The 27,660-nt window shown below is 43.3% G+C and overlaps 1 protein-coding gene and 1 pseudogene across 11 annotated transcripts in view; one reads left to right on the forward strand and one right to left on the reverse strand.

Annotated features, from left to right (window-relative positions):
- DYM (dymeclin) overlaps positions 1-15,215 on the reverse strand; it is a 413,664-nt gene extending 398,449 nt beyond the window's left edge. For 8 of the 11 annotated variants that reach the window (XM_054537559.2, XM_054537555.2, XM_054537558.2 and 5 more), the window contains exon 1: positions 14,867-15,215. The gene's annotated coding sequence lies outside the window, so the exon portion shown is untranslated. 11 annotated transcript variants of the gene reach the window in all.
- Positions 15,216-24,920: 9,705 nt separating this feature from the next.
- On the forward strand, positions 24,921-25,571 carry LOC112129935 (proline-rich protein 13-like; annotated as a pseudogene).
- Positions 25,572-27,660: the final 2,089 nt, after the last annotated feature.

Here is a 27,660-nt window from a genome sequence, read left to right on the forward strand (position 1 = left end):
AGCAAGAGTAGGATGTCATAAAAAAGGAAATAAAGAACAAGAAAGGACACCTGAAATTTAAAATAAGATTAAAAGAACGAAGAAAAGATAAAAGTTAAGAGAACTCCCATAATAAAGAACAAGAGGACAAATAAGTGAAAAACAGGAGGAGAAAAAATAGAAAATTTAAAGAATAACTTAGAAGATTTTAATATATTAATAGTAACAGTTCCAAAAAGAAAGCACAAACAAAATGGGGGATGTTACACTGTCAAGTCAGGCACGGTGGGGATCTGAGATTTTACTTTACTGACAAAGCTGAAAAAGGCATAGAACCTCTGGAACAGGGACACAAAACAACTGCAATAGCAGTAGCCAGAGTAACACCTTGCATCAATTTCTTAGGCACTAAATCCCACAGGCCGTTCAAAATATTTGGTAAAAATTAATAATATATCCATGGAAAACTAAGCAAACTAGGGGGAGGGAAGGGGAAACATGATAAGGTACTCACCAGCAGTGAACAATATTTATGTAGTCATAATAATATAAAAGCTAAACACTGAATTAACCAAGAATTCTTATATACCTATACTGGAAGGGCTTTTAGAAATAGGGGAAGGATATGGAAGAGTACCGCACCTACCATAACAAGAAGTTAGTATGTATTATCTAAAATTGATAAATCACAAAATAGCAATTTAGGCAGATTTATAAACGCAGAGGTAAGTATCAAAAGAAAAAGCTTAAAAGAATTTTTAGGGCCAGGTGCAGTGGCTCAGGCCTGTAATCCCAGTACTTTGGGAGGTCCAGGCAGGAGGACCATTTGAGGCTAGGAGTTCAAGAACAGCCTGGGCAACACAGTGTGAGACCCCATCTCTACCAAAAAAAAAAAAGAGAGAGAGAGAGAGAGACAGAGTTCTTAAAAGTAACTGCCTCTGAAAATGAGACTAAAAAGTGGGGATGGGTAAGAATACTGCTGACTTTTTATAACCTGCCTTTATTATTATTTACCTTTTCTAACAATACACAAGTATTACTTTAAGTAGAAAAAATATCAAAATAAATAGGGGAGAATGAGCTTTACTATTTCATAATCAATGATTCATATAAACAATTCAATGTGCAAATACTAAAGAACAAGTACAGGGTTGAAAAACCAAATAAGCCATATGTAAGCTATATCACATTATGGTTACATTAAGCACATGAAGCCTATCAACAGTCAATAAGTATTTCCTGAGTGCCCACTATGTGGCCAGCAGTATGCAAAGTGCCAAGGTTAAAGTTGTGAAGAATGGAATGATATACAGAGATATGGATAAATCAACAAGAAATTTTAAGATGGCAACTATTCAAGCTTCCAAGGGAAAGCTTCCAAAAGGTCATACCATAAAAGTTAAGACCAGCCGGGTGCGGTGGCTCACGCCTGTAATCCAAGCACTTTGGCAGGCCAAAGTGGGTGGATCACCTGAGGTCAGGAGTTCGAGACCAACCTGGTCAACACGGCAAAACTCCGTCTCTACTAAAAATACAAAAATTAGCCGGGTGTGGTGGCAGGCGCCTGTAATCCCAGCTACTTGGGAGGCTGAGACAGGAGAATCACTTGAAACTGGGAGGTAGAGGCTGCAGTGAGCTTAATCACTTCACTGCACTCTAGCCTGGGCAAGACAGAGGAAGACTCCATCTCAAAAAAAAAAAAAAAAATGTTAAGACCTAAAGGACAAGAAGGGTTGGCCTGGATGGATGTGGGAATTCAGAAACTTCCAAAGCAGAGAACGGCACGTGTGAAGCCCTGTGGTTAAGAAATAACAGGTAGGGCCTGTTCAAGGACCTGAAAGTTTAACATGGCTGGAACAGAAAAGGAATCAAAGCAGAAACATAAGAGGCCAGAAAGCACCTTTTTCGAACACCTCTCTTTCTCAAGGAGCTGCTCTCCTCTCTCTTTTCTTCTGCCTATTAAGCTTTCCACTCCTTAACCCACCCACATGTCCGTGTCCTAATTCTTTCTCGGCGGGCAACAACAAACCCCAGGGTATACACCCCAGATAATGTAGCCACTTCATAATGGGTGCTTTGTCTGGGACACCAAGGTACAACATTCATCAGAACGGTAAGTAGAAGAGCGAACTCTAACTCTGTCCTTTTATTCCAAGGTTCTCGGCTTCCATTTTAGACCTTTCACAGAGGACTTAGCTGTCGTGTGGGGCTGGAAGAAATCCTGGGGCAACTGAGGATTTCTGGCCAGGGCTACCCCCTGGTGTTATCCAAAGGCTTCTGGACCCCAGCCTCCAACCGCCCCAATGTGGTGTCGGCAACAGGATCTCCAACTTTCCTATTGTAATCTCCTCCTTTCCTGTTCACAACCGTCATATCTCTTATCCTCTCTGTATGAAATGTGTGGGAAGTTTTATGGTTCAGGGAAGTAATCTCGTTTGGTAAGATCAGGGAATGTCGTAGTAACCAGGCATATAGCTCAAGGGGAAGGGTCTTTGTGATTTTCCAAGAACAGGGCTCCCTGACCCCCCAACAGTGAGCATTTCTCTTTCTCTGCCCTTGGTCTGGAGAGCACATGGCATTTTCCAGGTCTCTCTCTGCCCTTGGTCTAGAGAGTACGTGGTGTTTCAAGGTCAACAGCGTCACCTAGTGAAATAGGAATCCTCTCCATGAAGCACATTGTCAGTCCTTCACCGAAACACCCTAGCCTCCCAATTCTCTTTCCTTTTTGTGCCTCTCTACTAGAAAGCAGGCTTTATGCTGGTTATGCAAATGAGAAAATTCTGCCTTCAACAATTAGGGGTAAAATATTCCTCCAAAGCCAAAATTTAGTCTCAATACTGTCTCATCAGCAGGGAAATGGCCATTCAATCCCTAAGTGTTTTAAGCCACCTATTCTGCCTTCAATTAGAGTAGTACTTAATTAGTAAGGGAATTTTAAGTTTGGAAGTTAACTGGAACCATTATCTAAGGGTAAACACTTCAGCACAGGCCATAATAGCAGGATACAGAGTTCAATCTAGCACACCCCCTGCATTAAAGGGGCCTTGCCCAACTATTATGTAGTTTTTCTTGAAATCCATTTTTCAGGAAGCCAGGCAAGTCACACAAGTCTAGGAAGTTAAAGGGAAATCACAGGCAGAGGACTAGAGCCACTTGGGTGAGCATGACTAGCCCTAGTGACTTAGTTCCTCTGGTTCTATGACTGGGGGTCACACTTGCAACCATGGGCAGCACGTTCAACAAGGTGCCTGGGACCCGGGAAAAAAGCAGGGGGGATGCCCCCACTGTCTTCCTCTCCGCCATGGGTCACACCAAAAGGAAGGAGACTAAAGGGCCACCTTTTTCTCTAAGTGGGTACCATCTTCATCCTGCACTCCCCTGGAGTGCATTCTGAAGCACAAGGATTTCTTTGACCCTGAAACTTTACAAAGCGGCTCATTTTCTTTTGCACAAGGGCATGGCTTTTTTACTAGACCTTTGCAAGCGTTACAAAATTAACCCAGCCCTTTTAGCAATCATATTGAGCAGGCCCAAAGAGAATAATTCCCCAAAATTAGAGAAGCAACTTCTGGGGAAATCATCTGAGGCAGCTATTGGGTGTCCCAGCCCTTCAAGTCCCCCTTATTTAGGGCCACCTCCAACCATATCACCAGTTCTTCCACCTCCGCCATCTCCAAAATTTCCCACTCCCCACTTTCACTCTTACCTCTACAGGAAATGCCCAATGGAGGTGAGGTCACTAGGGTTCAAGTTCCCTCCTCTTTGCAAGACCTTAGGCAAATAAAGGAGACTGAGGCCAATTTTCTGAAGACCCTGATAGGTATATAGAAGCTTTCCAAAATTTAACTCAGGTGTTTGACCTCTCATGAAGATATTTTATGTTGCTTCTAGGCCAAACACTAACTACAGCCGAAGAGCAGGCAGCAAAGAAATTGAAAGATGAACAGTGTTTCCTATAGTAGGCCTAAAAGGAAAAGAGAAAATAGGGAAGGCAAAGAAATAAGAGAAACACAATTCCCAATAGGAAGAGAGGCAGTACCTCTTGACAACCCTAACTGGAATCCCCAGACTTTTCTATGGTGTTTTTCCTTCTTTCACAGTGTACAATGGTTCCTATCTCTTCCTTTATAACGTTCCTCCAAAGTAGGAAAAGTTAATTTCCCCAAACCTTAAAATGGTTGACTTAGAGTTGAGCTAACGGGAAGGGAACCCAGAAGCCTGACATGCTGGCAAAAGGGTAAAAGTTTTTTTTACCAGTCAACATTTTGGCTTATCTCTTCCTGTGCAAACCGGTAACAAGGATAATAAGGATCATTGTTTATTCTCTGTAAAGTTTTAATTAATAAAAAAGAATTTGTGAGGTTGGTCTTAAGCTGTAACCAATCTGGTGTGCTTTGTGTGTCTTTCTGTACCTTTCTGTCAAAAGAAAGGGTACCTTAGGTTAGGATGCAGGCCCAGGACCCCATAAGCCTGACTTCGTCTGGGTCCTAGACTCCACACCTGGTATATAATTAAAATCACTTACTAACCAGGTTTTTTACCTAAAGTAAAAGTTGCTGAGAGTTAACAGTGCAACACGTATTTGAGATCTCTAACAGTTTTATATGCAAGGCTTATAAAAACAGTGAAATGTGTTTTTTAGTAAAATATAAGAAAGCATGAAAATATAAATTTTTCCCAGGGATAAGGGATTATCTTAAATTTAATAAGACAGAGCTAGAGGTTTAAGCAAGTTACAGAAAGACAAAAATTAATCTTGCAAAAATGTGTAAACATTAACTAAATTCAAAAGGGTCTTTTCCTAAATTGAGCATTGAAAGAAAAGCATGGCAAGGCTGTCTTAAGACACTAATCTGCCCTTTAGCAAAAGGGGTTGTAAAGGGTTTGTAAAGACTTCACCCCATATTCATTGGTTAAGATTAGGTGAACTTTCCTATGAGGTTTTATCAAAAGGTTGTTTACAACTTTAATAAACTAATAAAAGGGTAAAATTTGGCTTTAAACAGGATTTTCATGTAATAGTAAAGGCTAATGAAAGATTTTTGCCTTTTGTGACATCATTTTGGCAAAATAAATAATGGCAATTTGGAATTCTATTTCATAACATCAAGTGTTTTAAACCTCCAACATTTAACAGGCATCCCAAAATCAAGCTTCAAGTTTCAAAATTGTCTTTCCTGATGCCTGGCTTTCTGGATTGTTCAGAGGGCCCCTGAAACATCCAGAGAAGAGGTAAACAGGATTATTTGACACGTTTAGTCACATGAGAATTGCCAAAACGATGTCCAATCTTCTTTAAGTTATATTTTGGTGAATAATACTAATATATGTTCCAAAATTGTACGGGATTTCTAAAATTCTAATGTCTAAGTATATACTATCAATCATAATTAAGGTTAATTAAACTTTTTTAGTCATGTTTTTAACTGTAACCTAGAAATTTTGTCATGCACACACAATTGTTGTCTTGCTTTGTTCCTTCTCAAAAGACAGTTTATAATCAAGCTATTTTAAGGACTTTTAACAGGTGTCCTCAAATGCAGGTTTTTAACAGCTTTGAAGATTGTAACACTGGAAGAGAGAAAGAACGTACAGGACTCATGAAGAACTGAAATGCTCACAAATATCAAGCAAAACAAGAGTTGACTAAATGGACTGCACTCAGAAAGCTAAAGCAATCTTTTTGACTTTTGCTTGGAATATTGCTGATCCTTGGTTTGTTTTTCAGAGTCAAGGAAACTTATTTGGAACTATTTACAGCCTTTAATAATTGAGTAAGGTATACTCCTGTGAACAAAACTTGAAGCATGTTTGTTTCTCTCTGCCTGGTTCCTCTAATCTGTGAGAACTCTTAACTTACGGCAATATAGGTGTTGGCATCAGTGAAATAAGAATCCATTTTTCTTTTTCAACAGGACACAAATGGAAAAACTGGTTATTTTATCAAGACTTTGACTGGAAGTGTATGCTTCCCTTTAAGGAGTCAACCTCCACTTGCAGAGCTGAAAAAGCCCCATGAGAAGAACTGGCCTCATACCTTGTCTACACAGTCCCCGCACAGGGTTCCTAACCTTTGTTCAGTAAAGAATGTCACTTTCTAACAGGTCCAGGAGCTCCAAGTTTATCTTGGGACCTTAAGAGAAAAGGATCACCCAACTCACAGGTATTTGAAGGTACAAATCTATGCTGGGCTCAGCTTTAAGAAGTCTTATCTGAGATTTCTTGTGGAACAGAGTTCCATCAAAGCCAATCCAAAAGGACTATGCAGAAATAATTACTCTTGCTGAACTTTATGCAAATAACCAGGCCAAATATAAGATTAAAGTTTATTCTACAAACAACACAGTCCTATCATAATTTGTTTTTACCAAAATGAGGACTAGAGAGAGAAAACATGCTCCAAAGCTTATCATACATTTGTCATTAAATCCTAGTCACATTAATTATTTTTAAGCTGTGTGCCTACATTTTAGACTAACCCTGCTTATTCCTGTAAATCAAGTGGTGATCTCCTGAAGCTTAGAAGAAACAAAAGAGATGGGTAACATAAAAATCTGGATACCTTGGCAAATAAAATTTTAGATGGAAAGTATCTACTACACCACACTTGTGGGAATTGCTATATTCACTCTACTATTTGCAGTAGGGTTATACATGGCAGTGTGTCCGGAATTGGTGGGTTCTTGGTCTCACTGACTTCAAGAATGAAGCCACAGACCCTCGCAGTGAGTGTTACAGTTCTTCAAGGCGGCGTGTCTGGAGTTTGTTCCTTCTGATGTTCGGATGTGTTCAGAGTTTCTTCCTTCTGGTGGGTTCGTGGTCTCGCCGGCTTAGGAGTGAAGCTGCAGACCTTCGTGGTGAGTGTTACAGCTCATTAAGGCAGTGTGGACCCAAAGAGTGAGCAGCAGCAAGATTTATTGCAAAGAGTGAAAGAATAAAGCTTCCACAGTGTGGAAGGGGACCCAAGCGGGTTGCCACTGCTGGCTCAGGCAGCCTGCTTTTATTCCCTTATCTGGCCCCATCCACATCCTGCTGATTGGTCCATTTTACAGAGAGCTGATTGGTCTGTTTTGACAGGGTGCTGATTGGTGCGTTTACAATCCCTGAGCTAGACATAAAGATTCTCCAAGTCCTCACCAGATTAGCTAGATACAGAGTGCTGATTGGTGCATTTACAAACCTTGAGCTAGACACAGAGTGCTGATTGGTGTATCTATAATCCCTTGGCTAGACATAAAGGTTCTCCAAGTTGCTGCCATGGGCTCCTGCGTGGCCTGAGCCTCCCTGACGAGTGCCGCTCCCTGCTCCCCAGCGCCTGGTCCCATCAACTGCCCAAGGGCTGAGGAGTGCAGGCGCACAGCGCAGGACTGGCAGGCAGCTCTGCCTGCGGCCCCAGTGCAGGATCCACTAGGTGAAGCAAGCTGGGCTCCTGAGTCCAGTGAGGACTTGGAGAACCTTTATGTCTAGCTAAGGGATTGTAGATACACCAATCAGCACTCTGTGTCTAGCTCAAGGTTTGTGAACACACCAATCAGCACCCTGTGTCTAGCTCAGGGTTTGTGGATGCACCAATCAGCACTCTGTCTCTAGCTCAGGGTTTGTAAATACAACAATCAGTACTCTGTATCTAGCTAATCTAGTGGGGACTTGGAGAACTTCTGTGTCTAGCTCAGGGATTGTAAACACACCAATCGGCACCCTGTCAAAACAGACCAATCAGCTCTCTGTAAAATGGACCAATCAGCAGGATGTGGGTGGGGCCAGATAAGGGAATAAAAGCAGGCTGCCGGAGCTAGCAGTGGCAACCCACTTGGGTCCCCTTCCACACTGTGGAAGCTTTGTTCTTTCACTCTTTGCAATAAATCTTGCTGCTGCTCACTCTTTGGGTCCACACTGCCTTAATGAGCTGTAACACTCACCGTGAAAGTCTGCAGCTTCACTCCTGAAGCCAGCGAGACCACGAACCCACCAGAAGGAAGAAACTCTGAACACATCCGAACATCAGAAGGAACAAACTCCAGACACGCCGCCTTTAAGAACTGTAACACTCACCATGAGGGTCCGTGGCTTCATTCTTGAAGTCAGTGAGACCAAGAACCCACCAATTCTGGACACAATTGCACCTTCTAACTGAAATACTGGAAAGAGAGTTTCCATTGTTGTAGAATTTGCTTAATTATTATCCTGATAGCAGGGATAATTACCAACAAAACAGAAGCATAAAAGTTTTACTATCACCAAGTTAGCTAGAACTTCTTATTGGGTTTGGTAATATGTCACACCCTGGCTATGCAAAGAAGGTTATAAAGGAAAGAGATTTTCTGTGGAAGTCATGAAGGGATTGATAACCGCAGGAAAGATCTAGCCAAGGTTAACACTAAAGTTACTCCAGCCACCCAAATCGAATGCAACTTATCCTAAAAGGAATGTTACTTTTATATTAACATTTCAACAACATCTGGTGGAGGCAAACCAGTGTTACAACCCATCAGAATAGCGACAGAATCAAACTCCAAACGATGCTGCAGACAGAACCACACACGGACATGCCTTTCTTCCAAGGATCCTTAGACTGACCCCAGGAGGAGCCCTAGCTGCTTATCCCCACATGATGCCCCTTTTCGGCAGGAAGTAGCCAGAAAGAGTCATCACCCAACACCCCCTAACAGCAGTTAGGGTTGCCACTCCAGAGCAGGGAATGATGATATAGGAGTTAACAAGGAATTACTTAGGCAGATAGCAAGGGCATGGGAGTCCTCAGTAAGGCTTTTCTTTTTAATGAAAAGCAGCCCCAAATCATTTTCTAACAAAGAGCAGCCTGCAAGCTGGGAGCTTGCACAGGATAATGCCTGCAGAAACTAAGGACTAGACATTTTCAAAATGGCGGCTCCATCTTCCCTTCTCTGCCAGCCACATATACTGTAAAGGAGCAGACAGGATGGCGCCAATCAACTGGAAAGCCCATTTGCATAAGATCAGGTTGAGGCAACCAGCCTTCTCCACGTACTCTGTAGACGTCATACATGATCGAACCAATCTGTGAGCCCTATGTAAATCAGCACTGCCTTCTCCATATAAAAATCTGCTGCGGGCTGGGCGCGGTGGCTCAGGCCTGTAATCCCAGCACTTTCGGAGGCCGAGGGCTGTGGATCACGAGGTCAGGAGATCAAGACCATCCTGGCTAACACGGTGAAACCCCGTCTCTACTAAAAATACCAAAAAAAAAAATTAGCTGGGCGTTGTGGCCGGCGCCTGTAGTCCCAGCTACTCGGGAGGCTGAGGCAGGAGAATGGCGTAGACCCGGGAGGCAGAGTTTGCAGTGAACCGAGATCGCGCCACTGCACTCCAGCCTGGGCGACAGAGCAAGACTCCGTCCCAAAAAAAAAAAAAAAAAAAAAAAAATCTGCTGCGGTCCATGGCCTTCTCCTTTTTTGGACGTCTCTCTCTCTCTTTCTCAAGGAGCTGCTCTCCTCTCTCCTTTCTTCTATTAGACTTTCCACTCCTTAACCCACAAAAAAATAAAAATAATAAAGAAAAGGCCAGAAAGTAAGCTGAGGCTTGACGCTTTACAGAGAGACTCACTAAAGGACATGTCTTCTTACTTTGCACATAGTAACTGTACAACTGCATACATCCTCCCTAAGACTTCCAGACTGATGAATTCTACCCCTATACACTGACAATCCAAAATGTCTATGTCTAGTCAGAAGTGTCTTTTGAGTGTCAGGCCCGTTTATCTAATTGCCTAACATCTATCACCATCTGGTGTCCCAAGGGCACCTCAAACTCCACATGCTCTCTACTGAACTGAATATATATCCTTCTCCTTGTCCGTCTCCAATTCTCATCTTTTTACACCACTCATTCAGATATCCAAGTTGAGAAACCTAAAGGAAGAGAATGAAAAACAACTAATAGTTATAGTGTATATATTACTAGGTACATAGAGGCATTTTCATTTAATTCTCTAACAAACATATAAAGTATATATTAGTCCCATTTTACAGATAAGAAAACTGAAGTTCAAAAAGGTTGAGTAACATGCCAAAGCAAATAAATGACAGAACTAGGATTCAAACCTATAGTTTCAAAAAGTATGTAGATTAGTCTGGGTTCACAGAAACTAATTATAAAGGAGCAGAGGCCAGGCGCAGTGGCTCCTGTCTGTAATCCCAGCACTTTGGGAGGCTGAGGTGGGTGGATCACCTGAGGTCAGGAGTTCGAGACAGCCTGGGCAAAATGGTGAAACTTCTACTAAAAACAATACAAAAATTAGCCGGGCATGGTGGCGCACGCCTGTAATCCCAGCTATTCAGGAGGCTGAGGCAGGAGAATCACTTGAACCTGGGAGGCAGAGGTTGCAGTGAGCCAAGATCCCACCATTGCACTCCAGCCTGGGCAACAGAGTCAGACTGTCTCAAAAAAAAAAAAAAAAAAAAAAAAAGCAAAAAATGCTAATTCCCTACCCAATCTCCAATCCTCCCTTCCTTTTAGTAACAGAACAATTTTTTGACCAGGCATATTCCTGTTCAACTAAGATATATTTAAGTCTCTAAGAGTGGACAGTCACTTCTTTATCCCTTCCTCCATCCTGCTGTTAGGAACATGGAAATTTTAGCTAGAACTCCAGCAGCCATCTTGGACCCAGAAATCAAGGGCCATACTTTAGGGTTAACAGTGTAAGAAACTACAAGGAGGCTGGGTTCCTGATGACAGCAGAGCTGCCAAACCAGCCTTTAATTGTCCACCTCTGGACTTCTTTTACAAAAGAAACTAATCATATGTTTAAGCTATTATTTTTCAGGTCTCTGTTATTCATAGCCAAACCTAATCCTAACTGATACAGGTAGGGTTTTCAAAGTATTCTGGATGGAGGGTTGCATGACATATTTTGAAGGAATAATTGTCAAGATTCAGTGACTGACTCAACCTAACAAAGAAATTTATCATCGATCATATGATGGACAAAAGGTTTTAAATGCCCAAAAGACAGCAATAAAAGAAAAGATGAGCTTTTTAAAAATAATTATTCCAATGTCCTTATTGGAAAGTTTCAGCCACTTTCATTGCCTGCATTTTTAAAGAATGCGATAAAAATCAGAGAAGATACCAAAATCACTAACCAAACTTCCTTAAGAAATTAAAAAAACAAAAACTTTTACTAAATAAGACCTATATGTAAAGTTGTTCCCAGCCCCACTAGTTCATTTTGTCTAGAATTAAGTAATGTGAGGATAACTTACAAACTGTTTACAAGCGAAGTTCAAAGCATTAAGCTCTGCTAAAAACCTTACTAGAAAAAAAAATGCTTAAAGGCAAGAGCAGATATTTAATAAGTCCCATCACATTTCCTGATAAATGGTGCACTACCACCAGAAAGCCAGAACCTTCACACCTAGAGACAGTCAGGACTTTGACAGCTAAGTAGGAAAGTGAAACCCACCAGGAAACAGGATACCAAACTGGAGGACTTCCAGAAATCCTTTCAATCTTTAAGATTAGTCCTCTCTCTGTCCGAAGAAAGGAAAAGCAGCAATGGCCATCTTATCACTCCGCTCTGTTAGGCCCACAGCACTCTACCATTGCCAGCTGAGTCACAGAAGAACCTGTGAAAAGGCTGCTTCAAGTCCAAATCTCACAGTAGTTCATTCTGCCTGAAGATGTTCTCTCACTTTCATTAGGAGTCTTCTTTTGCTGCTGAAATGGGGGTGCCTTTATCTCCCACTTGGACAGAGAGTCCCTGCCTTCTCACCCTGGGCATGGGAACCATCATTGCCCCCAGCGTGTCCTGTGTCGAGTATCAGGTTAGCCCTCTGATTACACATATATACTACGTTTTAAGACATGAATATGAAAAAGAGACCAAAACGAAATATAGAAAAACTTTACATGGAGCTGTATTGCTTTTATACTTAATCATTTTTAAAGGTCTCATTTTACCAAAGCCTATACTACAAGTGTCACAGGTATTTCCCATATTTCACTAAAAGGAAAAATGAACAGTCTTCTCTAGATCTAACCATTCCCATTATCTACAATCCTAAGTAAAAGACGGCCCTCCTGTTGCATGTACAGCAGCAAAAGAAATCACTTACTTTCTTAAATCTCGGCAAAATATTCCAAAACACATTGTGGTAGGTAGAATAATAGCCTCCAAAGATGTCCACATACTAATCCATGGAAGCTCTGATTATGTTGCTGGGAAGAGACTTTGCAGGCGCAATTAAATTAAGAACCTCGAGGTGGGGGTTATCCTGAATTAGCCAAGTGGGCCTGATTTAATTACATGGGTCCTTAAAAGCAGAGAACCTTTCCCACTTGTGGTCAGAGACTTGAGGATGGAAGTATGATCAGAGAGATGCAACACTGGTGGCTTTGAAGATAGAGGAGGTGCACCACAAGCCAAGGAAAGTGGCAGCCTCTAGAAGCTGGAAGAGGCATAGATGCCCCCTAGAAACCTCCAGAGAAGAACACAGCCTTGTTGACAGCCAGTGAGACCCACTTTGACTTCTAACCTACAAAACTATAAAATAATAAATGCATTGTTTTAAGCCACTAAATTTGTGGTAACATGTTACAGCAATCATAGAAAACTGATACATAACATTAAACAACTTCTAATAATATGTGAAATTATCTAGAAAAGCATAACCAAATTGCCCAAATATTTGGAGCAATATAAGAAAGAGCCATTTGTACATATTGTAACATATTTCAATTCTATTTCTCTCCTGCCCTCCATTCATTAAAAAGCCTACCAAAGTGACAATTCTTCAAACTTTCTGTAGAAAAATGAGCCATATTAATAAAAAAAAAAAAAGGAACAATCAGGATGGCAGGATCTAATGGAAAAATCAGGAGATAATTATGCCACATTTTTCAGAGTCAAACATAAAAGCGTTTGCACTGTTTATCCTCTTTGTATCAAATGGATTACCACACTTTTTTAAAGTACAGTAAATCTTTCTAGATATTAAAAACTATTAATTTTTATGTGTGATAATGGTACTGTGGGCCTATTAAAAAGAGAGCAGGCCAGATGCAGTGGCTCACCCCTGTAATCCCAGCACTTTCGGAGGCTGAGGTGGGTGAAATGCCTGAACTCAGGAGTTCGTGACCAGCCTGGGCAACATGATGAGACCCCGTCTCTACTAAAAATACAAAAAATTAGCCGGGCATGGTAGCACGTGCCTGTAATCCCAGCTACTCAGGAGGCAGAGGCAGGAGAATTGCTTGAACCCAGGAGGCAGAGGTTGCCGTGAGCCGGGATCACGCCACTGGACTCCAGCCTGAATGACAGAGCGAGACTCTGCCTCCCACCACCAACAACAAAAAAAAAGCAATTCAATCCTCTACAGATATATATTGAAATATTTACAGATGAAATTGAATGCCTATGATTTGCTTTAAAATAATTGTGAGTGGGGATAGGAATGGATAGGGACATAGATAAAACTAAATTGGCATGAGTTAACTGTTGAAGCTGGGTAATGGGTACATGGGAGTACCCTTTATTATTTCACTGTGTGAACTTTTCTATGGTTAAAAGGTGCAAAAACATAAAAACTCCTTGACCTATATGTCGTAACACAGACTTCTTAATAGCTGAATCTCCTTCCTATTAACATTGCCCCAACTCAGTTCTCTGCCATTTAATCCACTTGTGACTGATAGTTTCATCAATTATTCCAACTCATTTTGCCCTATGTACTCAGTTTATGAGCTTAAGCCAGACACCTAACCTCTAAAAGACTAGTTCTTCATTTACAGAATGGAAATATTCATACTTGTCCGGTCTATCTCCAAGTTGCTGAGAGGATTATCTAAAATAAAACTTCAAAGCAGGATAATCACTCCAGAAATCCATATATTCGTTAATTTCATCCTCTGCAACAACCATTCACGCATTCCTATAGATTCTCTTCCCTTCCACCTCGTTCTTCTCTTGAGCCCTCAACTCATCAGCCTGAGCACCTGAGTTCCTCTGGTGGACGCTACATTCCTCTCCACCGCCTCCAGCCTCCAGGTTTTCATCCTTCAGCACATCACCCTTGCTCTACACACCCCTCTCTCCAACTTCCCCTCTCCTCTTTCAAGGATCTCACTCCATCTGTGCCCCCTAATCAGTCTATCCTGGGCACCCGCTTTGCTGGCCAATTACAATCATCCCATCACTTCTCTACCCCTGTTCAGCAGAGAACAGCTTTATCCAATCAGCTTTACCACACCAATACCCTCAAACCCCACTACTGCCCCCAGTTCACAAACACCCACCCTTTCACTTTTCAGTCAAAACACAATTGCTCAGGCAAATCCACGGCGACTGAAAGTAGATCAATAGTGTAAGGGAGAGAAGGAGGAGGAGTGACTGCTAATGGGTACGAGCTTCTTTGGGGGGGGTGATAAAAAAATGCTCTGGAATTAACGGTGGTGATGGCTGCTCAACCCTGCGAATATACTAAAAACCACTGAGTTGTACTTTTAAAGGGTTAATTTTCTGATATGTTAATTATATCTCAATAAACTATGAATGTAAAAAGAAGAAAGAAAAACCCAACAGCTATTGCTCACCCTGCCCATCACACGCCCATTTGTCAGACCAACACCGCCCCATCTCCGGAAGCACCGTCTTGGCCTTCGGTATCCCCCAACTCCCAACAGCGGACTCGGACTCCCAACAGCGGACTCGGACAGAGGTCGGTCCGCTGTCAGCACAGCCCCTCCGGGTGGCCCAGGCGCCCGCGGGCAGGGAAGGGAGGGTCCCTTCGCCGCCGCCCCGGGGCGCTGGCCGGGGAGCGGAGGGTGGCCCCGACCCCTTCTGACAGGAGGCCGGGGACACCGGGCTTTCGGGCCGGGCCGCGCTGAGGGGGGCGGCGCTACAGCCCACCTGTCTCAGCCGGCGGGGGGATCAGCTCCAGTTCCACAGACCGGCGGACGGACGGGCGGGTGGCAGAGGGGTCAGGAGAAGTCGCTGTCGCCGCCGCAGCCCCAGGTGGCGCACACCGGCTCAGGCCTCCATGTTTCCACGTCTCTGCGGGTACGGATCCGGCTCTGGCTCGGCCTGCAGCTCGACCCCGGCTCGGCTCCAGCCCGGGCCGCGTCGGTGCGAAGGCCAGGAGGCGGCGAGGGAAGAGGGAAGCGACCGAGAACGCGGCTAGGGACCGAACCCCCAGGCGCGCGCGCCAGCCAGGCGGTCACGTGGCACGCGGAGCGCGCGGGCTTCTGGAAACTGTAGTCCTTTGGGTGTTATTCGTGCCTGCGGCCTCCTAGTACCTCCTGGGCTACCGCAAAGCCACGTGGCGAAATCGAGAAGCGCAAAAACGGCCGGGCGCGGTGGCTCATCCTGTAATCCCAGCACTTTAGGAGGCCGAGGTGGACGGATCACGAGGTCAGGAGATCGAGACCATCCTGGCCAGCATGGTGAAACCCCGTCTCCACTAAAAATACAAAAATTAGCTGTCTGAGGCAGGAGAATCGTTTGAACCCGAGAGGCGGAGATTGCAGTGAGTCGAGATCGCGCCACTGCACTCCAGCCTTGCGACAGAGCTCGACTCTTCTCAAAAAAAAAAAAAAAAAAAAAAAGAGAGAAGCGCAAAAACCTCACCTGCCAGGTGCTAGAGTCAACCTCACCTGCCAGGTGCTAGAGTCCTCGCTCATGCTACACCGCTCGTTCTGGCGGCTTAACCTTATTAAGGCCCCTGTTAATTGCAGCTGAATAACCATCCCAAAGTCAAGCAATATTGTGTGGGATTCTGGAGAATTGAGAAATAGGAAAATAATTTTTGATGGAGGCAGCTGGCAGGGCTAGCCCTGCCTGCAATGTTGTCGGAAAGCACAGGTCCCACGGGAAAGAGTAGCAATACGAGATAGTGCCAAAACTATGGAATTTGAAGTCAAATGAGCTGAGGTTTCCACACTGACGTCTTTGAGCAATTACTTCACCTCTCTCAGCCAGTTTCCTCACCTAAAATATGTACATGATGATGATTCTGCCATTACAGGAAATGTTCACATTACTCTAGTAATAACAATTTACATTATGGATTGTTTTCTATTTGCCATGCACTATTATTTCGCAAAATGACCCTATGCAACAGATAGCACCGTTATTCCCATTATATAGTCAATATGTGCCAGTGTACTCTGTAAAGTACTATACAAATATTAGATATTCTTTTCTAGCATAGACTGCCAGTAAATTCACTGAGCTTGCAGAATTATGACAGGAAAACATATTAAAACCCAAAGTAGACTGGGCCCTGTGGCTCATGCCTGTAATCCCAATACTTTGGGAGGCTGAGGTGGGAGGATCACTTGGGCCCAGGAGTTTGGAAGGACCAGCCTGAGCAACATAGCGATACACTGTCTCTACAAAAAATACAAAAATTAGCTGGGAGTGGTGGGCACACCCTCGGTCCTGGCTACTCGGGAGGCTGTCGTGGGAAAATCGCTGGAGCCCGGGAGGTTGAGGCTTCAGTGAGCCATAATCTCGCCATTGCACTCCATCCTGGGCAACAGAACGAGACACTGTCTCAAAAAAAAAAAAAAAAAAAAAACCCAAACTCCTAACTAAAAAGCCATGGACACTACTATGCAGTCATTGTAAAGAATGCTACGGATGCATATTTATTTGAAAACATTTTCATGATACATTGAGTGGAAACATATATAGTATCAAATTTTCATAAGTGAATTATATTAGGTTGGTGCAAAACTAATTGTGGTTTTGCCACTTAATATAATATTTATATGAATATATTAAGTGATATATTAATATAACATGTGTAATATAATGTTTACCATAATATTTATAATACCTATGTATATGTGCTGTTGGAAAAAAGACAAGTAATATTAACAACATTGCAACTTTGGGTAATGAGATCGTGTGTGGTTAAAATTAGTTTTTCCCTATGTTTTCTAATTTTTCTGCAAGGAATATGAAGTACATGTACAATTTTATTTTAAAATTACAGCAAAAAGAGACTCAGGGCTGGGCGTGGTGACTCATGCCTGTGATCCCAACACTTTGGGAGGCCGAAGCAGGCAGATCACCTGAGGTCAGGAATTTGAGACCAGCCTGCCCATCATGGTGAAACCCCGTCTCTACCAAAAATACAAAAATTAGCCAGGTGTGGTGGCATGCGCCTGTAGCCCCAACTACTCGGGAGGCTGATGCAGGAGAATCACTTGAACCCAGACGGTGGAGGTTGCCATGAGCCGAGATCATGCCCCTGCACTCCAGCCTGGGCGAGAGAGCCAGACTCTGTTTCAAAAAAATAAAAAATAAAAAAAAGAGACTCAGGCATGAAAACCAAACTCAAAATATTTTTTAATATTGTCTGGCACACAGTCTACTTTCCCCAGACTGACTCAGCAACAGTTATGAGCGTCTCCTCAGAACTGGCTTTACAGACCAAGAAGCAAAATATTTTATTTTAAGGGGATCCTATTAGTAAAATTTTACATCATCTCCCTTTGGTCATTTTTGGATGACTTGAAATAAACAGTCTTGCCTGTGTTCCTAGGCAAATGTTATAATGTTGCTAGGCAAATGTCATAAATCAGAAGATAAGATCAGGAATATTTTTTACTACGTAGGAAACATGAGTTAGAGTAGCAGTCCTTATGCACCTTTTTTGTACATGTAATGTGCAAATTATTATCCTTGGACACCAACTTTCAAAACTGCCTGCAGAAGTATGATGGCCAGGCATGGTGGCTCACGTGAGCCTGTAATCCCAGCACTTTGGGAGGCCGAGATGGGCGGATCACCTGAGTTCCAGAGTTCAAGATCAGCCTGGCCAACTTGGTGAAACCCCATCTCTACTAAAAATACAAAAAAAAAAAAAAAATTAGTCAGGTGTGGTGGTGCAGGCCTGCAGTCCCAGCTACTCAGGAGGCTAAGGCAGGAGAATTGCTTGAACCTGGGAGGCAGAGGTTGCAGTGAGCCAAGATCGCCCCATTGCACTCCAGCCTGGGTGACAGAGTGAGACTGCATCTCAAAAAAAAAAAAGAAGTATTACGATAACTTTGACTGACTTGACAACTTCAGTGTCTAGTTAGTGCAGGAACAGCAATAGAAAAGTTATGAAATCCTTCCACTAAATCCAATAGGATATCTTGGACTGCATCCTGGAATTGAAAAAGGCAATAGTGGAAAGCCTGATGAAACCTAAATGAAGTTTAGAGTTTGGTTAACAGTATTGTACCAATGCTGATTACCTAGTTTTGACAAAATGATGCTGTGGTTATATAAAATGTTAACATTAAGGAAAGCTGGGTGATGGATATACAGTAACTCTCTACACCTTGCAACTGTTCTTATTACTAAATATTACATTATTCCACGTGGTGGACAGAATACTTTTTTTTTTGAGACGGAGTTTCACTCTTGTTGCCAAGGCTGGAGTGCAATGGCACAATCTCAGCTCACTGCAATCTCCGCCTTCCAGGTTCAAGCAATTCTCCTGCCTCAGCCTCCTGAGTAGCTGGGACTAAAGGCGCGGGCCACCATGCTAATTAAAAATTAGCCCAGCTAATTTTTGTATTTTTAGTAGAGACGGAGTTTCACCATGTTGGCCAGGCTGATCTTGAACTCCTGACCTCAGGTGATCCACCTGCCTCAGCCTCCCAAAGTGCTAGGATTACAGGTTACATTAAAAACAGGAGGAAAAGAAGAATGGAGACGTAAAGTGGAGCCAAGTATCCTTCAAGCCCTGGTAGGCTGAGGTTTCTATAACTACAAGTTTGCAAGGTCTGGACTGCAAACAGACTTCACGTGTTTGGAGGGGGACTGACTTTCTTTGTAGAAGCTAAAGGGCCAGAAAGGACCCATACATAACAGAAGGACCCTCTGCAAGCAGGACCAAGACAGTCCCCAGATTATTGTCTTGAGGCTGTTCCAAGAACAGCACGCAGGCTTCCACTTCCCCAAGAAAGAAGAGCAGACTTTGGAGTCAGACAGATCTGGGTTGAATTCTGGTTCCACAATTTCTGAGCTAAACGATTTGGGTAAAGCTACTTAACATCTCTGAGCCTCAGTTTTCTCCTCATGAAGGTGCTGTGAGAATGAAATTAAGTAATGCATGTAGCATGTCATTTTCAATGTTAGTTCATCCGCATAATCCAGATGGTGGACAGCTCACATGTCTTAGTTGCCAGCACCTGGCCACTCCTCCAAGGAGGGATGAAGATCAACCAGAACCTGTCCTGGGAAGGGCAGTCAGGATGGTGAGAGATCTGGAAATTACATCCCATGTGGAAGGGCTGAAGGAACTGAGTATGAAGAACTAGAATAAGAGGAGACTTGTGGTAAGTAGAACCATCCTCAGGGGGGCATGATTAGACTTATTTTCTGTTATGCCAATGAGCCAAATTAAGACCAAGTTTTCGAAGTTACAGAATGCAGATTTCAGCTCCATATAAGAACTTTCTGAGAACAATATCAGCAGCAATATTATCAATTCACATTACAGGTTGTTTTCTGTGAGCAAGGCACTGTTATCTTATTTAAGTCTCCAAACAACCCTATGAGAAAGGGTGCAGTAGAAAGTTATTTAATGACTTAGGAAACACTTCACCATAGATGGTTCAGTGAAATTAAGCTTACTAGTAGTGAAATGGTCTATCTGGAAGAGAAATGAGATCCCAATCACTGCATGTGTTCAAGCAGAGGCTGGCTGAACAGGTAGTAAAATAAAGTTACAACAGCTTAGGGAATGTTAGTGATTTGAGTTCTAGGGACATGAGAGGATTCCAACAGAGATGCACAGCCAGTGAGCTGCGCAAATGACTGAGCAAGCTCCTGAACCGACGTCCTCTAAGGCCTCCTGTGGTGCTATGGTAATGAATTCCTTGCAAGGCCAGCTGTTAGTAACAAGACTCAGATACTGCTGCAGAGAGTTTGAATGCTCCAAAGGCAGGGACTCCAGCGTTCCTGGGTATTGCCTGCCTGATAAGGTAAGAGGCTACACAATTCGTTCTCCAGTCCCTCCTGCATGCAGGAGAGCTTAGATGCACTCTACAGAGCCCCCATTCATTCTTCCTTTTCCTGAGCCCTTAGCCTAGCCTGGGAAAAGAGGTTGGGACAGCCCGATCACTATGGGTCCTGGTGGCTTTCTGGCCATCAGAAAAGATGTCAGAGGAGCAGTTCTGATGACAGAACTTGGGAAGAGGGCATAGTGCACCTGTCACTGTCTCCTTGCTGTCTGGGACAAATTAGGAAGAGTCACAAACTAATAATAGTTAACATGGGGGCTAGGTGCAGTGGCTCATGCCTGCAATTCCAATAGTTTTGGAGGCTGAGAAGGGAGGATCACTTGAGGTCAGGAGTTCCAGATCAGCCTGAGCAACATAGTGAGACCCCCATCTCTACCAAAAAAATAGCTGGGTGTAATGGTGCACACCTGTATCCTAGCTACTTGGGAGTCTGGAGCAGGAGGATTGCTTGAGCCCAGGAGATCACAGCTGCAGTGAGCCATGGTCATGCCACTGCACTCCAACCTGGGCAACTGAGCGAGACCCTGTCTTTAAAAAAAAAAAAACCAAACCAGGGCTAGGCACGGTGGCTCACACCTGTAATCCCAGCACTTTGGGAGGCCGAGGCAGGCAGGTCACGAGGTCAAGAGACCGAGACCATCCTAGCCAACATGGTGAAACCCCATCTCTACTAAAAATACAAAAATTAGCTGGGCGTGGTGGCGCGCACCTGTGGTCCCAGCTACTCAGGAGGCTGAGGCAGGAGAATCGCTTGAACCCAGGAGGCAGAGGTTGCAGTGAGCCGAGATCGCGTCACTGCACTCCAGCCTGGCAACAGAGCGAGACTCTGTCTCAAGAAAAAAACAAAAACAAAACAAAACAACAATAACAACAACAACAAATAGTTAATAATGTATCAGAAATACTTACCTATGGCAGGCACTGCTCTAAAATTTTACAGCCAGGTGCATTGGCTCACGTCTGTAATCCCAACACTTTGGGAAGCCAAGGTGGGTGGATTGTTTAAGCCCAGGAGTTTGAGACCAACCTGGGGAACATAGGGAGACCCCATCTGTATTTTAAAATAAATAAACACATAAAATAACATAAATGAAAACAGGAAAGAAAGTTTTAGATCTATTAAACTCACTTAATGGTCATTAGGGACGTTTAGAATAAGTATGCTATGGTTTGAATGTATGTGTCCCTCCAAAATTCCTGTGTTGGAACTTAACCCTGGGGTGATGGTGTTAAGAGGTAAGACCTGGCCGGGTGCAGTGGCTCACGCCTGTAATCCCAGCACTTTGGGAGGCCGAGACAGGCGGATCACCTGAGGTCGGGAGTTTGAGACCAGCCTGACCAACATGGTGAAACCCCATCTCTACTAAAAATACAAAAAATTAGCCGGGCGTGGTGATGCATGCCTGTAATCCCAGCTACTCAGGAGGCCAAGGCAGGAGAATTGCTTGAACCCGGGAGACAGAGATTGCTGTAAGCCGAGATAGTGCGTTGCACTCCAGACTGGACAACAAGAGTGAAACTCCGTCTCAAAAAAAAAAAAAAAAGAGGTGAGGCCTTTGGGGAGGTGATTGAGTGGAGTGAGGGCTCCTCCCTCCTCACAAATGGGATCACTAGCCTTATAAGAGGGCTCGAGACCAGCCTGACCAACATGGTGAAACCCCATCTCTACTAAACACAAAAAATTAGCCAGGCATGGTGATGCATGCCCGTAATCCCAGCTACTTAGGAGTCTGAGGCAGGAGAATCACTTGAACCTGGGAGGTGGAGGTTGCAGTGAGCTGAGACTGCACCATTACACTCCAGCCTGGGCAACAAGAGTGAAAACTCCAACTCAAAAAAAAAAAAAAAAGAAGAAGAAGGGGGCTTGAGAGAACTACCTAGGCCTTTTTTCCCCTCTGCCCTTCCGTGAGGACGTAGCAAGAAGACTCTCACCAGACACCTAATATGCTGGTGCCTTGATCTTGGACTTCCTAGCTTCCATAACTGTGAGAAATAAATTTCTGCTTTTTTTTTTGAGGTGGAGTTTTTTTGTCCAGGCTGGTCTCGAACTCCTGACCTCATGATCCGCCTGCCTCGACCTCCCAAAATGCTGGGATTACAGGCATAAGCCACTGTGCCCGGCCAATTTTTGCTCTTTGTAAATTACCCAGTCTGTGGTATTTTGTTATTGCAACAACAAAAGTCTCAAAAGGACTAAGACAAGGGACTTATTTATCGTCCCCCATTGTACATCCGCAACAAGTTAAATACAATTCCTAACATTGCAAAGCTAGCCAGTGGAGGCTCACACACCAGCAGTCTAGCTGCACAGCCCACACTGTCACTCACTGGAAAAGGCTGTCTCAGAGCTCTTTTTGCCAACACTGCCAGTGTTGGAAGACTCACACTTGGCTTCCTCAGAGTTAGCTTGTGTTTCCAGCCAACAGGAACTGTAATATCTGACTGGAATACCTGGGTATATTGGTTTACTAGGGTGCCATACCAAAGTACCACAAACAGCGGACATTTACTGTCTCATAGGCCTGGAGGCCAAAAGTCCAAAATCAAGGCATTGTCAGAGTTGGTTCCTTTTGAGGGCTGCGAGGAAGAAACTGTTTCATGCCTCTCTCTCCCCTACCTTCTGCCGGTCTACTGACAATTGTTGGCATTCCTTGGCTTGTAGAAGGAACACCCCTATCTCCACCTTCATCTTCACATGTTCCTCTGTGTGTGTGTGTGTGTGTGTGTGTGTGTTTACATAGAAATTTCCTCTTTATATAAGGACGCCAGTCATATTGGGTTAGGGCCCAGCCTTGTGACTTCATTATAACCTAATTCTATCTACAATGTACCTATTTCCAAAAAAGCCTGTTAAATAAAATTTATAGGCGGCCATTGGCTGGGACTGAGCTCCTGCACCACGCCTAACCAAAATGGAGTCATTCATGCTAAGGTTCCATGTCACCAAATCGAAACTAACTTGTTTATCTGACCATCTGAGAAATGAAGAGAGTGAGGGATAATAGCCAAATCCCCAAAGAAGCCAGTTTCAGCCGGCATGATAAGGAAGTCCCCTCTGCTTCAGCCTTAACAAGGAAGTAACTCTGAAACAACCAAACCACTTTTTGTTTTCTGTTTCCGCTTTCCTTAGCCTTTTTCTCTCCATTGGACCAAATTCCTCTGCTCAGCTCTTGGGAACACCCGTTTTATTTTATAGGATGAGGTGTTGCTTGATTCTAGAATTGTAAATAAAAGCAGTTAAAATATTTAAATTTGTTGTAATTTTGTCTTTTTTTTTTCTCTCTCTGTTGCCCAAGCTGGAGTGCAGTGGCGTGATCTGGGCTTACTGCAACCTCCACCTCCCAGGTTCAATCAATTCTCATGCCTCAGCCTCCTGAGTAGCTGGGATTGCAGGCATGAGCTACTGCACCCAATCCTAATTTTGTCTATTGAAAGATCACATTCTGAGGTACTGGGAGTTAGGACTTGAACAAATGAATTTTGGAGGGACACAATTCAACCCATAACATGAGGTGCAAACACTACTCTAGGCAAGATTTGAAGAAATAGAGCTGACCTCAGTGGCCAAGAACAGATTTATTGGTGTGTTTGAACCCAAATAGGTAAAAATTATTTCCATTTACACTAGGTTATATCTTATAGTCTCATTAGGCAAGGTGAATCTCCCAGAAGCCAGTGGCATGAGCCTGGAAGATTTACAACCCAGGCCAGGCATGTTGGCTCACACCTATAATCCCAGCACTTTGGGAAGCCGGGGTAGGAGGATCACTTGAGCCCAGAAGTTCAAGACCAGCCTGGGCAACACAGCAAGATCCCATCTCTAAAAACAAACAAACAAACAAATAAAAACACAATACTTGTGACCTACTCTGCACTGCCCATGGTTTTGCAGAGGATCGGGGTCAGGATGTTGAGAGGAAAGAGTATTGAACAGCAATGACTCAAACTTCCAAGCCCTCTTCTAGGTCACCAGGTGACTTAGCTGTTTGACAAGATCACTGAAATTGCCCTTTCAAGAGCTACTAAAGTGTCAGGGGAAGAGATTCAAGTAATTTGTTGATTTAGCATTATGGTAATTTCTCATTGTACTGTGTTTTTTTCTGTTTAGTTCCAAAACGTTTAGCAACCGTACCCTCCAAGGCACCATGGGAGGTGGCAAGATAAAGACAGTGCTGTCTACAAAGAGCTCACCATCTTGTGAAAGACACAGCAGGTAGCCAGCTACCTGTAGGGCAAGGTCACCCGGATAAGAAGTGTTGTACAGAGCTTGCAGAAACAAGGGCAAGAGAAGGGGAGGAAGGGAAGGCTTCCTAGAGGTGTGGTACTTCAATGGGGCCAACTCATTACAGGTTATTTTGCCTCCTACAGGTGGCAATGAACCCCCAATAACACATAGCCCTTTTCTGTTAAAGACCACCAGAATACACAACTTCTTAAAAAAGAAAAGCTAAATGAGAGATTCACCAAGGATAGAGACTTTTCCTTTCGCTTAATCATCAGAATGGAGCGGGGGAGGGTAAGGAAGACCTTTTACTTTTTGCAATATACAGATATTCCTGAATTATCATTTTTTGAAAGAACATTTAGTATTCATTCCATAAATATTTAAGTATCGATTCTGAACCAGGCACTGCTATAGGTGCTGGGGATTCAGCGTGTACTATTATTATAATAAAAATTATAATAGAAACACTGAGAATAGATGACAAATGATTAGGCTTTAAAACAGATTGCTTGAGTGTGCATGACTGTCATTGATATTGGTTTATTTTCCTTCAGATTGTTTAAAGTCTATCTTGAACGTCAACAATTAAAAAAAAGGCACCATTAAAAAATATCCAAATGAGGGGTCAGGAGGGATTTTTATACTATTTGTATTTTTAAAAATCTTCTACAGAGAACACATCAAGCCCAGGCGGTGGTGGAAAGGGATGGGGCGGGAGGACACACCTAAACATGTGGAATCCCAATGCCGGGCAGCCAGGGCCAAATCCATATCCCCCCAACATTGGGTACCCTGGAGGTTCCAATCCTGCCCACCCACCACCTGTCAATCCACCCTTCCCCCCAGCCCCCTTTCCTCCTCCCCCAGGAGCTCCCCAGGGCAATCCAGCTTTCCCCCCAGGTGGACCCCCTCATCCTGTGCCACAGCCAGGGTGTCCAACCTTTGGGTCCCTACCCTCCTTCATACCCACCGCCTGCCCCTGGAATGCCTCCTGTGAATCCCTTGGCCCCTGGCTTGGTTAGACCAGGAGTGACAGTGGACAAGAAGATGCAGAAGAAAATTAAGAAAGCTCATAAAAAGATGCACAAGCACCACAAGCATGGCAAGCATTCCTCCTCCTCCTCTTCCTCCTCCTCTTCCAGCAGTGACTCTGACTGAATACAGCCCTGGACCCTTCCCTCAAGTCTCACCAGTTCTGCTCTTCCATCAAGCATCAGATGCCATGTTGTACTGGGGGAAAGTAGCCCTTGTGCTCCCCCCACCACCACCCCCCAAGCCTCACCCTGCTGTTGAGCCCTGAGTGGCGAGGGAAAATGGGAAGAGGATTGCCATGGCATGGCCATCTTCTTGCTGCTTGGATAGATCACATAGCTAATGAGTTTAGCAGGGGAGCCATTTTGTGAAGATGATGAACTAAGTGTTGAAGACAAGTTAAAATAAATCTTCTACAGTACGAATATATTAATGTATTACTTGCAGAATAAAATTAAAATTTAGGAAAGATGTGTTGGGAAGTTAAGTTTTAGAGAGCTGATTATACTGCAGTTGTTTTTTTTTTAATTGTGAAACATACCATAAATGAAAAGAAATATATAACAGATGCACAATTTAAAATTTTTTTTAAATTTCAGTTGTTTTGGGGGTTCAGGTGGTTTAGGGATACATGGATAAGTTCTTTAGTGGTGATTTCTGGGATTTTAGTGCACCCATCACCCGAGTGTACACTGTGCCCAATATATAGTTTTTTATTCCTCACCCCCTCCCAACCTTCCCCACCAAGTCCCCAAAGTCCATTATATCATTCTTATGCCTTTACATCCTCCTAGCTTAGCTCCCACTTAAAAGTGAGAACTTACAATATTTGTTTTTCCATTCCTGAGTTACTTCACTTAGAATAACAGGCTCCACCTCCATCCACGTTGCTGCAAAAGACATTATTTCATTCCTTTTTATGGCTGAGTAGTATTCCATGGTGTATACATACCACGTTTTCTTTATGTAAACGTTGGTTGATGGGCACATAAGTTGGTTCCATATCTTTGCAATTGTGAATTGTGCTGCTATAAACGTGGGTGTGCATGTCAGACACACAGTTTAAAGGATAATACCCTCTAACATTCTGAGGCTAAAAACAGTTATCCAACTAAGAAATAAAATAGGAACAATATCCTAGAAGCCCCCTCTGTGCTGATCCTGGGATCTTCTCTCTCTCCCCAGAGATAACCACCATCTTGACTTCTCTAATAACTCTAGATTTTTAGAAATTATTTTGCTACCTTTCTGTGTATCTCTAAATAATGTATTATTTAGCTTTGTCTGTTTTTGAACTATATAAAAACAGAATCATTCAGTATGTATTATTCTATGACTTCCTTTTTTCCTCTCAAAATTCTTTTTGAGATTCACCCATGTGGATGCATGCATGCATCTAATAATTCAGTTAAATTAATTTATGTTTTATTCACTTGCTTTGCTAAGCTGATGAATGTTAAGGGTATATCTAACATTTGTATGTATTTATTTGTGTAACTACCACTGACATCAAGATAGAGAACATTTTTAGCACCCTAGAAAGCTCACTTGTTCTTCTTTCCAATTACTATCCCACAGAAGTAACCACCATTCATACTTAAGCAACAAACATTAGTTTTGAGTTCTTTCATTTTTCACTGCTGCATAGTATTCCAGTATATACATATTTTATACATACGTACATACATATATATATATTTTTTTTTTTCTAAGCCAGAGTCTTGCTCTGTCACTCAGGCTGGAGTGCAGTGGCACAATCATGGCTCGCTGTAGCCTTGAACTCCTGGGCTCAAGTGATCTCCCACCTCAGCCTTCTGAGTAGCTAGGACTGCAGGCACATACCACCATTCCTGGCTATGTTTTGTAAATTTGGTCATAAAGTGATTGCTGATTGGCTCTTGGATCTCTGGATGAGGTTAGCTAAGCAAGCTTACCTCCATTATTTGATTAACCTAAAATGACACTACAGTTTACACAATGGTATTTTTTGAAACTCACTTAAAACATCATAACAGAGATTTATTATACCAGTTTATTTAATCCTTCCTACTTTAGAAGGACTTTTTTGGGGATTTTTTTGGGGGCTAACACAAACAGTGCTTCCAAGAATATTCTTCCACCTGTCTCCAGGTATACAGGTACACTATTTTCACTGGGATCCACACTCTAGGAAGGAATGGCTGGATCACAGTGTGTTTTTGTTTTTGAGACAGAGTCTCGCTCTGTCACCCAGGCTGGAGTGCAGTGGCACTGTCTCAGCTCACTGCAACCTCTGCCTCCCTGGTTCAAGCAATTCTCCTGCCTCAACCTCCTGAGTAGCTGGGATTACAGGTACTGCCACCACACCTGGCTAATTTTTGCATTTTTTGTATTTTCAGTAGAGATGGGGTTTCAACATGTGGGCCAGGCTGGTCTCGAACTCC

This window comes from Pongo abelii, chromosome 17, assembly GCF_028885655.2.
Source record: "Pongo abelii isolate AG06213 chromosome 17, NHGRI_mPonAbe1-v2.0_pri, whole genome shotgun sequence".
Taxonomy (NCBI): domain Eukaryota; kingdom Metazoa; phylum Chordata; class Mammalia; order Primates; family Hominidae; genus Pongo; species Pongo abelii.